This window comes from Solea senegalensis, linkage group LG1 (genome assembly GCF_019176455.1).
Source record: "Solea senegalensis isolate Sse05_10M linkage group LG1, IFAPA_SoseM_1, whole genome shotgun sequence".
NCBI lineage: Eukaryota > Metazoa > Chordata > Actinopteri > Pleuronectiformes > Soleidae > Solea > Solea senegalensis.
Genome location: NC_058021.1, coordinates 15,041,723 through 15,055,752, shown reverse-complemented (window position 1 = coordinate 15,055,752; position 14,030 = coordinate 15,041,723). Strand labels below are relative to the sequence as shown.

The window sequence follows — 14,030 nt, the reverse complement described above, 5'->3', positions numbered from 1 at the left end:
CATTGACGCAGATGATTGCAACTCAACACCGCCCTCCCCTCATAGACCGGACAAACGCGGACGGAATATGAGACAATGGTCACCTGAGCACAAAGAGGTAAAATACGACACACCACCTCTAAGGATACTAAAGCTGCAACTAACGATTATTTTCATAGTCAATTAATCTGTCGACTATTTTCACGATAACATCGAGTAATCGATGTTATCGTGACATTGAAAAAAATGTTGATCAGTGTTTGTCAAACATGGAAATGATGATGTTCTCGAATGTCTTGTTTTGTCCACAAACCAAAATGATTCACTTTTAATGATTTATTTGTTATCTTGAGCAAATAAATTAAGAATATTCACAATGAACAAGCTGAAACAATCAGAAATCTTTTTTGATAATGAAAAAAGCTTAACACCGATTAATCGATTATGAAAATAGTTGACGATTAATTTGGTAATCTATTAATAATCGGTTAATCGAGTAATTTTTTTTAGCAATATGGGATACTGCACTTTTCATTTAAAAAGTCTTATGGCTATCCTTAACCAGAACAAGTTAACAAATCTTAGCTATAAATTTTACCAGTTCGTCAGAAATGAAGTTCTGCCTCCATAGGATCAGATTTTGGTCCCCATGAGGATTATTGGTCCTGTCTTCATGCTCATTTGCATGTATCAGCCTCGTCCAGGTGGCTTTCCATAAGTCTCTTTTAGGCAGATTTAAACATTAAAAAAAATCTAGCATCATATGTGGGTCACTTCTGGCAGTGATGAAAATCCTCTGAGACCCACACTCAAACCTTGAATCACTGATCGACACACAAGATGAGGATCAATAATTGCCCTATATATTATTGTTTTCATGTGAACATGAGGTCCAAAAATATTCATTTCATTCATATGTGAACTTTCATATCTTTCAACACACGTGGACCATGCATGTGGTGTGGTTCTCTTTCATAGCACTCGTTTCGAGTCTCACATTCAAGATGAGACACTCACTCATGCTACTCAGAGATCTGGGGTTATGCAAGTAGCTAAAAGCCATTACAGCTGTGCAAAAACAGAAAATAAATTCTCAGTGCAAATACTGAAATATTAGGCCTGTATGCTGACCGGCTGACACTGGATAGTTACAGAAAATGTCACAATATTATATATATATTACCTGTTATACTAGGTCAGATAAAAGAAAAAAATATGCATAATATAAACACCATGGCTTTGTTTCATTCCTCATCAGTATTTCTTAAAAAAAACATATAATAAACAACATATTTATTTGCACTTAAGTGCCGTAAGTCCACTGGAAATATGGATCTATGTAAGTGTCAGAAATGGGAAGTATGTTATCTTGAAATACTGCATAAAAGTTTTTATGCCTGAGGGGGTGGATAGTTGGTGTATAAAGATAAATAAAAATAGGTGGAATGGAAACAGATTCTGTGAATAAAAAAGGATGATGTTCAGAAATCCAGAGACTAAAATGTCTCCACATTTCACTGCACTGGAAAAAAATGGTGGAAAAGGAAAACTACAGAGCAAATATTACTACATTTATAGATGTGAAACAGCAATTGATCGCACACTTTTAAGTCTCGCGTGGCGCTCCTTCTTAGACTTTAGTGTTGACCTGCTTTTGCATCATCTACTGCTTTACTTCACAAACTAACTCCCAATATGCAGTCGATGGAAACACACATGCACTTTCTTTTGCAGAACTTCTGAAAATTTGGTTCAGATTTGTCAGACATTTTAGGAGAAACTAGGCTTCTGTGATAAAAGTGTTTGTAGTCATTTCCTTTGGTGGCTGTTCAGTGACAGTTTTGTATATTATGTTGTCACATCAGTCATGAGAATATATATTATTTGATACTCCATTTATGAGTTCAATCTTAGCTTTTTTTTGGATAGTTTCACTGAAACGTACAATTATCCTTACCTCCTCCCATTTATTCTGAATAAAAGTGCTTAGGCTGCTAGTGCAAAAATCCCTATAGATGAGCTGTCTGCATTAAGATGAACCCCAAATAAACACCAGCATTTATATGCAGCAAGTACACAAAGACTCCCTTAATGGAATTCACTTGGAGAAAATGAAATTGAAATTAAATGTAAGTGTATGACAAGCAATTAGGCAACTGTCAGACTGATTTTCCCCAGTCAAATTGATCTGGTTATTAGTACACAATTCAGCAATTAATTTCAGATGGGCAGCAGTGGAGGTATATGATTAGGTTTTTATTATTCATGGTATATCTTTTCACATTTTTCTCTGTAAATTAATTTCTTTTCAAGGTTTCTGTCTAATAGCCATCATCTGAGCTTTGGCTGAGAGGAATTTCAAAAACATTGTGTATGTAGTTTTAGCTCAGTGGCATTATGACTCTATGATGAATTCATTGTATTTAATCAGTTTCTGCTGAAGTGAAAGAAAACAAGTTCTGATATAATTTCTAGCAAGACATTGGAACACCGTTCATTGTTCTCAACCTCACTGTTTTGTCTATGTTCTTTAACACATGTCATATGTTTGTTTAATTGTGATATATTATTATTGGGAAAAACCTTACTAATGTTTTTATCAAGTAAACGACTTTGTCAGTCCTAATAAGAACTGCAACAAATGTTCACTCTCTGGATTAATAGAAATACAACTATAACAATGACACAGATTTGCTGTTCCAACTTAATTACTCAGTAAACCTTGGCCGTTTTACACCATTAGCCGATGTATTGTTTGATCTCCAGCTTTGCCCTCAGATCACTGTGCTCCTTTAGCCAGTTTGTTTTGGAGTTTACATTAAATTTTTACAAGTGCGCCACATAAAAAAAACAAAAAATCAATTGCATTTTTTGTCTCAGTTACAGAGTCCAGCAGGGTTTTCTGGAAATCCAGCTGACCTGCACTGCATTTGGGCTGACCCAGCAAGACACAGGGGCTGAGTAGAAGTGGGGGTGGCTGCAATCTGGCCTTTAGCTCCTTCTCATTGAAAACAGACTCCCACTGGTCTGCTTATGGCTTTGAAAATACATTCTTTTATGTGTCTGCCCCCTATTAGTACCTTAGTACAACGCTATTAATAACGACATTAAATGAAAATCGTCACACTGGGCCAATTTACAAACACGCAAAGGAATTGAGATGCTCCTCAGCTTCTCCGTTTGAGCTTGGTCATTGAGTTGCAAGACATGAGGCCGACTGCTGATGTTTTATTATCCTGAGAAAATAATTTCTCAAAGCATTGCTTGTCAGCTCACAAGAATAAGTGTGATGCCACCCACACAAATACTAATTTAATATTATTATAGCTTCCTCAGGCTTATGTGCCTACCATGTTATTTGACTGGATTAAACCGCAAGGCATTTGCTGTGCTGTTTTGAATGCATTTGTTGTGGATCCGATAATTAAAATAAAATTAAATCAGTGGGGTTTCTTTTCACTATAGGAACACCTGGTGAGGGGACAAGCATCACGCCAAGGGTGTGTGCAGACCACTACCAGCATGAAGCTGCAAATCAAAGCATCAGAGGTGTTTCATCTCTTTGCTGGAGTCTCAGTTTTTCAGGTATCGAAAGTATGACACTTCAACTTGTGGTTGAACACATTTACAGCCCATGGTAGGGAGCATCAGGTATTAGAGGCCCGTGACTGTGATTAATACAGAACACTTGTTTTTGCACTTTGTTCACAGCAGGGTTACTCATATTCTCACCACGCAGAAGTGATTCCTGCAACTGTTAGGCAGTGAATGTAAATAGTACTGGCAAGATAGGAAATGCTGAATAGAATTGACTGCTAATTGAAGGCTTTCTTCTAACAAGGCAGACATGGTGAGAATAGGGTTTATCATCAGTTGGAGGCAGGGAAGCTGTCAGAATACCAATTCCTCTCACCAGGTAATTTCACCATCTTTCAACCATTATGGTGGATGACTCAACCGGTGGACATGAGAGTTCCATCGTGAAATATATACTTTACTGGCTGACAGATGAAATGGGATCCACATGGCATGTAGAACTGTGACACATACTTGAACTAGTGAACTTTATCTTTGACAGCCGCTGTCTGGGGCTTTATAAGGAAACACATAATTTACAGTAAAGCACCAGTTTCCTTTTCCATTGCTCACGGCACTCCATCTCTGTCCCCTTTATTATTAAAGTCCTGAAAACAAGTTTTGTTAATCAATGATTAATGGGGTTCACTTTTGGTTTTGGCCATTTCACATTTGTCTGGGATGTTTTCTTTCTGTAGCCAGCGTCAGACCCATGTATCTTCCATTACAGCAGCATTTGCTCAGCGAACCACGCGTCTTTTTTTCTGTCCACTGACTGCAACAATGGGTCAATTAATCAGTTTGGTGAACATCATTAAGAAGTTAAAGCCACCATGGATTTGTGGGAATTGCACTCTTGCTGAATGTTTTATTTTTCTTTAAGAAAACCAAATGATTAAGACAGAAAATAATCAGCAAATGCATTTCTCTATTAGTTGTTATTGCAGTCCTATAAAAACACAAGGTCAATTGTAACAATCAACATCGTGTCATATTAAGACAAGTCATCGGGACAGTTGTTTTTGGTAAAACAGGGTCTCAGTTAACAAGCTTCAATTTCTGAATTGATTTATTGTCCATCTATCCATTCACCCATCTTCTACCGCTTTATCCTCATCATGAGGGTTGTGGGGGCGTTGGTGCCAATCCCAGCAGGTCGAATTGAACAATTGTGTCATGTATAGACAAATAAATAAATATATAAATAAACAAATAATAAAACAATAAATAAATGCTGGACCGCAGTTAGCAAAGGTGATCTCACGTTCTTCCATCAGCAGCGTTTGATGTAAAACAGTTGTTACTGAGGAAACCTACCTGAGATTTCAAACAAGACGAGAGATTTCTAATGTTAATTTGATTGTTGTTGTTTTTTTTAATTATCATAAATATTTAAAGCCACAACAATGCCATGAAATAAAATATTTAAGCTAAGGAGTCAGGTTTTTATGGGCTTTGATGCTGCACTGAAAATAACTGTTGCCTTGATGCTCTGCATCAATTAGTATTTTCTCTCTGGCATGCAATAAATATTTATTTGCGATATTTGTGAATTATTTAGGCATCTCAAACTTTATTCTGTGTGATTTTTTTCCCAACCACTTCAGCTTGTGTGAAGTCCAAACCAATATCAACAACATATCCAGTATGTGACACATTTGCTGCTACAGATGAGACTCACGGGGAACCGGTTCCTGAGTGACACGAGAATAGAAACAACAACAACAAACCACAAAGTTGTCAACGCTAAAGCGTGATTGTTGTGCAGAACTTGAGTGAGCGCGTCACACATGTCTTCTGTCAGTCAGCTTGTAGAGGCTCTCATAGTGTATGAAAGCGAATCAGCAGGGGGCAATGTTCTCACATCAAAGAATCCTTGAGTGCAGCAGAAAGGCCACGCTTGAGTCAAGGACAGATGAGCTCAAAATCTCTGGCTTGGCTCAACACAATGGCAGCGATGTAAATGTTCATATCCAGCACAGCGGTCATCGCTGATCATTTTCCTGCTCAAATATTTCCTGCTGAATCTTGTGCAGAGATCCTGTAATTGCACATGCATGTAAATAGGTGACATAATGGCCTCCGACTGAACATTAGTTACTGACATACAGTCAGCTGTGTTTATGCAGCAAAATGCATGTGTGGTGCACGTGTGAGTTAATAATTAAAGCTGTTGTAACGTCGGCTATTGTGAGATGGCAAAATGTTTTCTGTGTAAAAGCAAAAGATGGAGAGGGAGACGACAACAAGTCCTACAACTATGTGTAATTCCCCCCACTGTGTCGAAGTGTCAGTTAAATGTAGAAGGAAACGTATCGGACAAGAACATCAAGGCTTAACAATCAATTTTTCTGTCCTCTGCTAGACATCACACTGTGGCGACACTTAACTGTATATAGGCTGCCACTGCAGGGATACAGCCGAGGTCTGATATAATCTGAAGTGGTGGATAAAAGAGAATAGATTAATATATTAAGCACTGAAAGTCGTGGGGGGGGGGAAGACAGTGAGATATATATGTATATATGGGGAGTTCAACCCAAATGTGGAGTTTATTATTTAATGTACATTTGTACACTGCTAACATATTTAAATGTTTATGTAAATGTTTATGACTTTGTGCTATTAAGAAACATTTATATTGATAGGTCTCCCATATGGTGTAGTAGAGCTGAGTGTAAAGCAGAAACATCAGACATTTTAAATTCAATGAGATTTAAGGATTGGTTTCGCAGACAGACAGACCAAGTTCTCTTTTTCAGTGTATTAGACCGGGATTAGTTTAATCCATGTCTGTGAAATAGGCCCTTCATTTTCTTGGTTATATCTTCAGAGCACTAGGTATCTTCTTCCTCTGTTTGTTGGAGGGGGTAGACATAGTGCATTAGAATAATGTCGTTTTCCCTCTTTTTATAATAAAAAGGAAACCGGAAGCACAACACAAGCAAATAGAAGTAGAACAGAGAGAGACATTTGATGTGCAGAGTAAAAGAGAAAATGGAGGCGAGGGTAGCAGCGAAGCATCTGAAAGGGGGGGGGCATCCATTGAAGTTTTCTAGATTTGATTAAAAACTGTTCATCTGAGTGATTAAAGCGGGACAGAGAGAGAACTGGTTCCATTGATATCTGGAGCTTTGAAAAGGCTAGAACAATGATAATTATTTTATGAGGTGGAACAGGAGTTTTTGAAAATAAGTCACTGTATTAACAGTTTCCTACCCTGGTCTGAATTTCTTTTCCTCAGTGGTGATTTTTTTTCACCGTGTACATTCACCTTACACCGCTTCCCTTCCTGAAGATCATCCGTGACAAAGGCTGATTTGTGCTGTGAAAAGCAGCTCTGTATTACTGTCAGTAACAGCAACGGAGAGTTCTATTCCGTTGCTGCAGTTTTAGAAAGCTATTGACAAGTTGACGTCGTATCACTTTTGATATCTCTCCCTTTATCTCCTTTATGTCTCGTAGAGTTTTTCTCAAACTCTCCTCCGTCACTGACATCTGTCTTTTATTCACTGAGTGGTTTGAAAAGCATCTTCACGTAAACACGCAGAGTTATTTTTTTCCTCGAAGACGTGGAGGGTAATGTGACATCCTTTTCCACACACTGTAATTTGTAAGTTGTATTGGCAGTTGCATAAACAGGATTGTGTGTGCCAGTGCGTGTGTGTGTGTGTATGTGTGTGTGGCTGCAGTCTATTTTTTACTTTAGCTGTTATTTAAGAAGTCAAAGTCAAAGTAATAATAAAAAAACCTATTTGTTGATTTTGCTTTGTTTTCTACACCTACGACTGGAAATGCACAATGAAAGAGTTTCTGGAGTAGAAGTATAAAATGGCAGTATATAGAGACACCGCAAATAACAATAACAGCGGCAACAAATATACCTTTAAAGTGAGTTTAGTGCAGAACTTTTCTATTCCCAACGAGGGAGCTGTTTCAGTAAAAGTCTATTTTCAACACTGAATTAATTCAAGATTCACAAAGCTATATTGTCATCATGCCGCACTACAGAAACGGTGGAAATAGATTGTCATCGCTGAGTTCTAAAACAGTAAGAAACATGGTCACATAAAGAGTAAGAAGAGACTAAAGTACTCATAGTAAAGGTTACATGAATTAAAAAATTCAAATTGTACTTGGAAGATGCATGTGCTTATTAACCACCTTTTAATTCCAGTTTTTCTGAGATTAGTAGGAGACCCTAAGTCACAAAGGTGTCACTGTTGTGTGTGGGAATTATAAAAAATGTTCGACTCATTATTCATAATATCTGGATCCTGGCTGTTAAATTGCCTGTTTCATTCACAAAGACTTTGCACATATGGAGTTTGAACTGACATCTGCTCAGTGTTAATGCCGTCTGCACCTGATTGGAGAAATTAAGAGTGTTACAACTACACCGCACTAATGTCTAATTGTATCCCCACACACACAGGCTTGTGAAATGATTTGAGCTGTGTTTCAGCTTTAATTGTGAAATGTTTTCACATTTGTGAGTGTGTGTGTGTGTGTGTGTGTGTGTGTGTGAGAGAGACAGAAATTGGGCTGCTCTGCATTTCTTTCTGTGTAAACAAACATGAAGTGGCAGAAATAGATATTTTTTTATGCCTTCAGAAAGTCATCTTAGCTGCGGAGAATGGCACAGCTGTGTTTGAGAGAGAGAGGGAGAGGGAGAGAAAACACATTTTAAGCTGGTCTCCAACACCACGCACATCCTATGAACGCCCGACTGTGCTGTGATTTGTTTGTTTGTGGTTCGCCCGTTGACTTGCTCCATCCCTGCTCGCCTTTATCAGTCTCAGCTGTTAATGAGCTGCTTTTTTTTTTTCTTTCTGTCTTTCTTCCTTTCTTTCTTTCTTTCTTTCGACTGTTGACTAAACGCTTGTGGGATATCCAGTGAATGAAAAGCACAGGAGGGTTGTCTGTTTATGAGATGCTGCAGCCATCATGCCTGGCAAGCACAATCACAGCAGCGTCCTCAGCAGTGTCGCTCATTTCAGCGCAGCTTTGTCTGCCTGCTCACTACTGCAAACCACGGCCGCGTGCCTCACTAGATCCACTTTCATAAATGTTGTAATACGACTCTTAACGGTTAACAACAATTGCAAGCATGAGCAAGGATGATTATGAAATAACAAAGTGTTGTTGTGTTTTTTTATCCTTCTTTCTGACACAATGCCAAGGAAGCAAAAGGAAAACGTATGCAGTTATGAATACAAGCACAAATTCCTCTCTGCTCATTTCATGCTAAATTAAATAATTTTTTTACTTATGTTGAGGTGCAGGCAGTGCTGTTTAGTTTCTTTGTGCTTGGCTGTATTCATATACTGTCAAGCTGGGGTTGATCTACAATTCTCTTTGTACCAGATCCTCGCCCAGCATCTACGATCCATGCGCACAAGGGAGAGACCTTGACGAGGCGCATGAGAAGAAAACCAGCACATTGGGGTATGACTAAAACCTTCAAAGCATTCTCCGTCAGCCAGATCTTTTTTGTGATTCAGCCTATAATACAGATGAGCAGCACATGGAAAAGGATATTCTGCTTTTTTTTTTTCTTCATCTTCTACAGCATGTGTTACTGTATTTGTGTTTCACTGGACCTTGAGCTTCATGGAGCCCCCGCAAAATGAAGTGTGAGCTTGCAGCAGCTGCCATTCGGCATGTAGGACAGACATACTGCCTCCTCTGATGAGGTCGAGAGGAAAGACACATTTTTTAAAAGGAGAAAGGAAATAAGAGGATTAGGGCTGATAATGTGTGTGCAACCACCCACTATGACAAAGTGTGTCCTGTTGTGGAATACCTGTGGCTCGTGATGGAGGTTATTTGCAGTGAATTCAGACTCACAAAGAAGAAGCTTTTCAGTTAGTTTGTGGAGGTTGTGTTCGCAGCAGACGTGACGTAGCAGAGGGTCACTGGCATGTGCATTATTTTAATGTCTTTCTTTTTCTGGCGGTAAAATGGACATCCTGAATAAACAAAAAAAAGAAGAAAAACTGAATAATAATAATAATAGTAATAATAAAATGCTTTTCCACACCTAAACCTTGGCAGGAGATACCTGGATATATTTTAAAGAGGGAATTGGATAACAGTGTTGAACAGAAACACATCTTTTTTTTTAGAAATGTTGTTATCAAAGACGACTTTGTTCAAGTTGTAAATCACTGGCTCGTGTTGTTCACCATGTGCAAAGAATTTACTTGTAACCATGTGTTTGGATCGCTTTCCAACAACAGCAACAGGAAAAGAATCTGTGATTCTCAAGGTTAACATGGTCCAATTTTTTCTGCAATTTAAGTAATTAGCAAACTTAGTGGGACTCAAATTTATTTGCTCAAAAGTATAGCCAAATGAATTAGGAACGTGCCAAAAAAAATAAAAAAATAAATTATTCCCACATTTGCTCTATTATCAAATGTAGGTAATAAAAGGTGGGATTGATGAAGATGTTGGCAGAGAAGTGGATATTTGCTCTCTATGCCATATTTACATCTGGTAAATCCCAGCCTGCAGGGTGAGTGATTTGGCATGTTGTGCTATGCGCAAACATCGATAAGACATAAATAAATAAAATGAGGGAAAGGTGATTATGAATGTCTGTTTGGATTTTGTAGCCGGACAACTCTGACAATAGGGTTTTAACATCTTGAGCAAGCTCCCTCTTGCCAAGTGTCTATCAGCTTCCTAAGTCGTCTCAGATGTTTGGGTTTTATTGGGACTTAAAACAGTTATTAGTCTGAGCACAAACCCTGCTGGATTTATCTTTCGCTTAATACGGAGCCACACAACAATGATCTCTGCTGAGAGTAATATCTGCTTTTTCCATTTACTACTTTAAATCAAAAACTATTCCTTTTTAGATTTATGACAAGCAGATGAAGTGGTAGTCAATATAAGACATGAGCTATCTCTTAAAAAAGATTAGTATCCTTGGAATTTAGTTCTGATGAAATAAAAAGTTTACAGAGCCAGACTTATTCAAAGTGAGCAGCTAAAATGTTCTTCACAGTGGATTAATGGAAAACCTCCATTAGTCAATGGACAATGCAGTCACAGCGGCTCTGTGCACAAGAGGAGAAAGTTTTTGTGTCAGACCATACTGAAAGGGTTGGAGGAAAGGTGAGGCATTCATATCATCCACTGCATGTTTCCTAACTTACAGCATGTGGGTCATTTCTACACCGGTAGCATCACAACTGCTGCCTTTGTTTGAAATCCTTTCCCCCGCTATTTTAAAAAACTGCAAATCCTCTGCTAATATCCCAGCAGGTCCTGCACCGGAGAGGCTGATGGATATCCAATACATGTTCATTCACAGTTACTAAATTATTGCATTTAAAGCTGCTACAATGAGTTTATCAAGAGGAACTAAATTGGCAGGACTAATCGTCACGGATCGTTTTTTGAGTCTGGTCTGTCTTTTCTGGTTCCAGCTTCTCTCATGTTACAGCTTTGCTCAGATTTACATCAAATAGAAAGTGAATATTATTACGCCTTGGACTCAAACGAAATAAAACATTTGAAAACGTCGTCTTAGAATTATATACAGTCTGTGCCTTAGATGCGGGGAAAAAAGATTAATAGAAGACATGATCATTCGATGACTCAAAGAGATAATTAAAGAAATTAGTCATGGAAATCATTGTTAGTTCCAAATGAGTTGATAATTTATGTAGGAAATGTAAATTGAGAGCGCATTTATTTTATTTCTTTGGTACTTCTATGATTGACAGTAAATAAGACGTTTGAATGTAGTTTTCTAAAGTGGATTTTGTCTTTTACGCTTTTAAACTGCAGGTGAAAATAACAACAGAAACAGTGGAATAATTAAATAGTACTATTCAGGTTTGAAATTGTTCTACATGTTCTTAATGAAAAGGACAAATTAATAAAACTGAAAAACGAATATGTCTGTCATGATTTTTTTTTTAAATGACGGTTTAGATTCTACACATACAGTTATGTAATATGCATATTCTATTCAAGGACCAGCTCTGAATGATAATGTAGATCACTGTATATAAATGGCAATTTTTGGTTTTATATCTTTCTCTTCTGCTGCAGTATATACGTCTGATAACTTGATTGTGTGGAAACACCTTGCTTTTGTGTTCTGTGAAGGCTGCTACACACACACATATACATACGTGTGTGTGTGTACATTTCTATTCCTGCAATGGAAATACATACACACATGTCTGCGAGAACCAAACACAAGAAACCTTGGAAATCCATTTCATTCAATAAAAGGGAAAATGGTAGTTTATGGGAAGACAGTGGTTTTAGAGGAATAGAAAAAAAAAATCAATTTGTCCAGAAATTAATATGCAGAATCTATTTAAAACAGCAATGGACGTGTTTGCGTAACATGAGCACGGGTGCGTCCGATGTTATCAGTGTTATCTTAAAGGTTGTGATGTGGGTGAACAGTGACAGGAAAAGAAAAAGTTGGCAAATCAAGCGAAATCCTTTTCTTAGCCCGTCTCAAATTGCACTTGAGTCAAACTCTGGCAAGAAAACGTTCACCATTCAGGTGCTGGTCAGAGGGTTGATTGTGCTTGACTATTTCAAATTGATTTCAGGGTGAAGGGTGGCCGCAAGACCTAAATTTAGGGAAGCTTTCACAAGTCAGATCTGAGATTTTATCCTCTTTTTTTTTTTAACATGGGCTTCAGAGAGACTGCTCCCTGTCACTCAGGATTGCTTGTGTTCAAAGTTAGATGACGAGCACAGATCACAGCTAATTCAAATAGACACGGAAGCAAAAATAATGACATACCCCCCCCAACACTGAGTTGTTGTTTCTTTTTCATTTTGAAATTCCGGAGCTATCTCATTAATCAGTGATGTTGCATACTTTTGTCATAACCTCCTTTCAGCCACAGAAGAAGTTTGACCTTTGCTTGATGAAAAAGACAAAAAAACAACAACAACAGAAGACAGTTAATTTTCTTTTCCCTTCTGTCTGTTTCCTTTGTGTCCTAGTTAACATTTATATTATTAATATAACCTTCTAAAAATAACCTTTGTTCCCTCACAGGTATAACAGTCAAACATTTCAATCCCTCTCTGACAGACTCAGTTCACACTGTTTAATTAGTCGTGGAATTAAAAGCAGAAGTAGTTTAAAGTGAAAACACTTTAGGAAATAAATAGTAGAATGGAATGTTTCTGTTTGAAAAGGAAAAACTTATTCATTTATATATGTAGCAAATATGTGACAAAGTTTATATATGTAAACTTTGCCACAGGGAATTTCATGTATACACTCATTATTAGTATTAGTATATACCAATAATGTATACACAAATGTATAATTAGTATATACTTTATTAATCGTATGCAATGCAATACCACTGACTGTTGTTGTATGACAGTACAATATTTATTTCTCAATCACTTTATTGGAACACATTCTGAAAAACCCAGCTTCTACAGGCTAAAGTGTCAAGTATTCAGTGTGACCCACGACCCCGGCTCTCTTAGGAACCCTAATAATGTTACTGTTTGTCCTGCTATTTCCTGTCGACGAATATCTGCTGGGAAAAAAGTCTTTATTCAAGACGTGATTGAGCGTTACGTACACGTTGTGGGGAAATGTTAAACAGTATTAAACTCATTGACAGCTTGCAAACCAACTTTCAGTCAAATCATTCCAATCCAAATGCCAATTAATTTGACTGACACAAAAACAACAAAGCTGGTTAGGCCCTGAGACTTTAGCACAGAACTGTATATATAAACATCTACTTTCAAACATTATGTTAGTTAAAAAAATAAATAAATGGGCATGCAAAGAAATATGTCATATTAATCATAAGTAAAACCTTTTTTTTTAAAAAAGGCAGCGTTATTATGTACAAAGCCTTGACATGCCAACATCAGCACACAGCTCCTTATCTCCAAGAATATGCAGAAATCTTTGTTTTTCTCCCCTAAAAGTGAAAGGATGCGTCAATCATCGCTCCTTCATTAACATAATCACAAGTCAGAGAGTTAATAACAAGTTGGGGTTTGTAACACTGCTAACAAAAACCCAATAACTATGACTGAAATCTCTTTTGACACTCGTATGCGAGCACCCTGCAGGACTCTGCTCCATAATTCCTGCCCTCCTTATCTCCCTAAATGTCTTGCTGCCGTATAATTCACGCCGTGTCACCGCTGCGTTGCGTGTCACGCTGGTAATGACACAACACGTTTGTGAGTTTAAACCCGGTAGTTTGTCGCGTCCATCATCCTGTGTTTGGACTAACGTTTAGGCCCCTTTTTTTTTAGAAAGGGGGTGCAAACACTGTTAGGATGCTCAGATGCAGTGTGCACTTAACATTGCTGAGTAAGTCAACACGATCAGTACAACACAACATCGCTGTCCAATTGACTGATATTAGTGTCAGGTATCTTGTTAAGGGGGTGGTCTGTTAACTGCTGTGAGAGCACACCCCCATGTAAAAATCCATATCGCTGCA

At 37.8% G+C, this 14,030-nt stretch overlaps 1 long non-coding RNA gene across 1 annotated transcript; it reads left to right on the top strand.

The window, feature by feature from the left end:
* The first annotated feature begins 32 nt into the window (after nucleotides 1-32).
* Nucleotides 33-11,461, top strand: LOC122774971. The gene is made up of 3 exons (XR_006361041.1): nucleotides 33-97; nucleotides 3,445-3,564; nucleotides 8,923-11,461. It is a non-coding gene; the product is annotated as an uncharacterized LOC122774971 (long non-coding RNA).
* The last annotated feature ends 2,569 nt before the right edge of the window (nucleotides 11,462-14,030 follow it).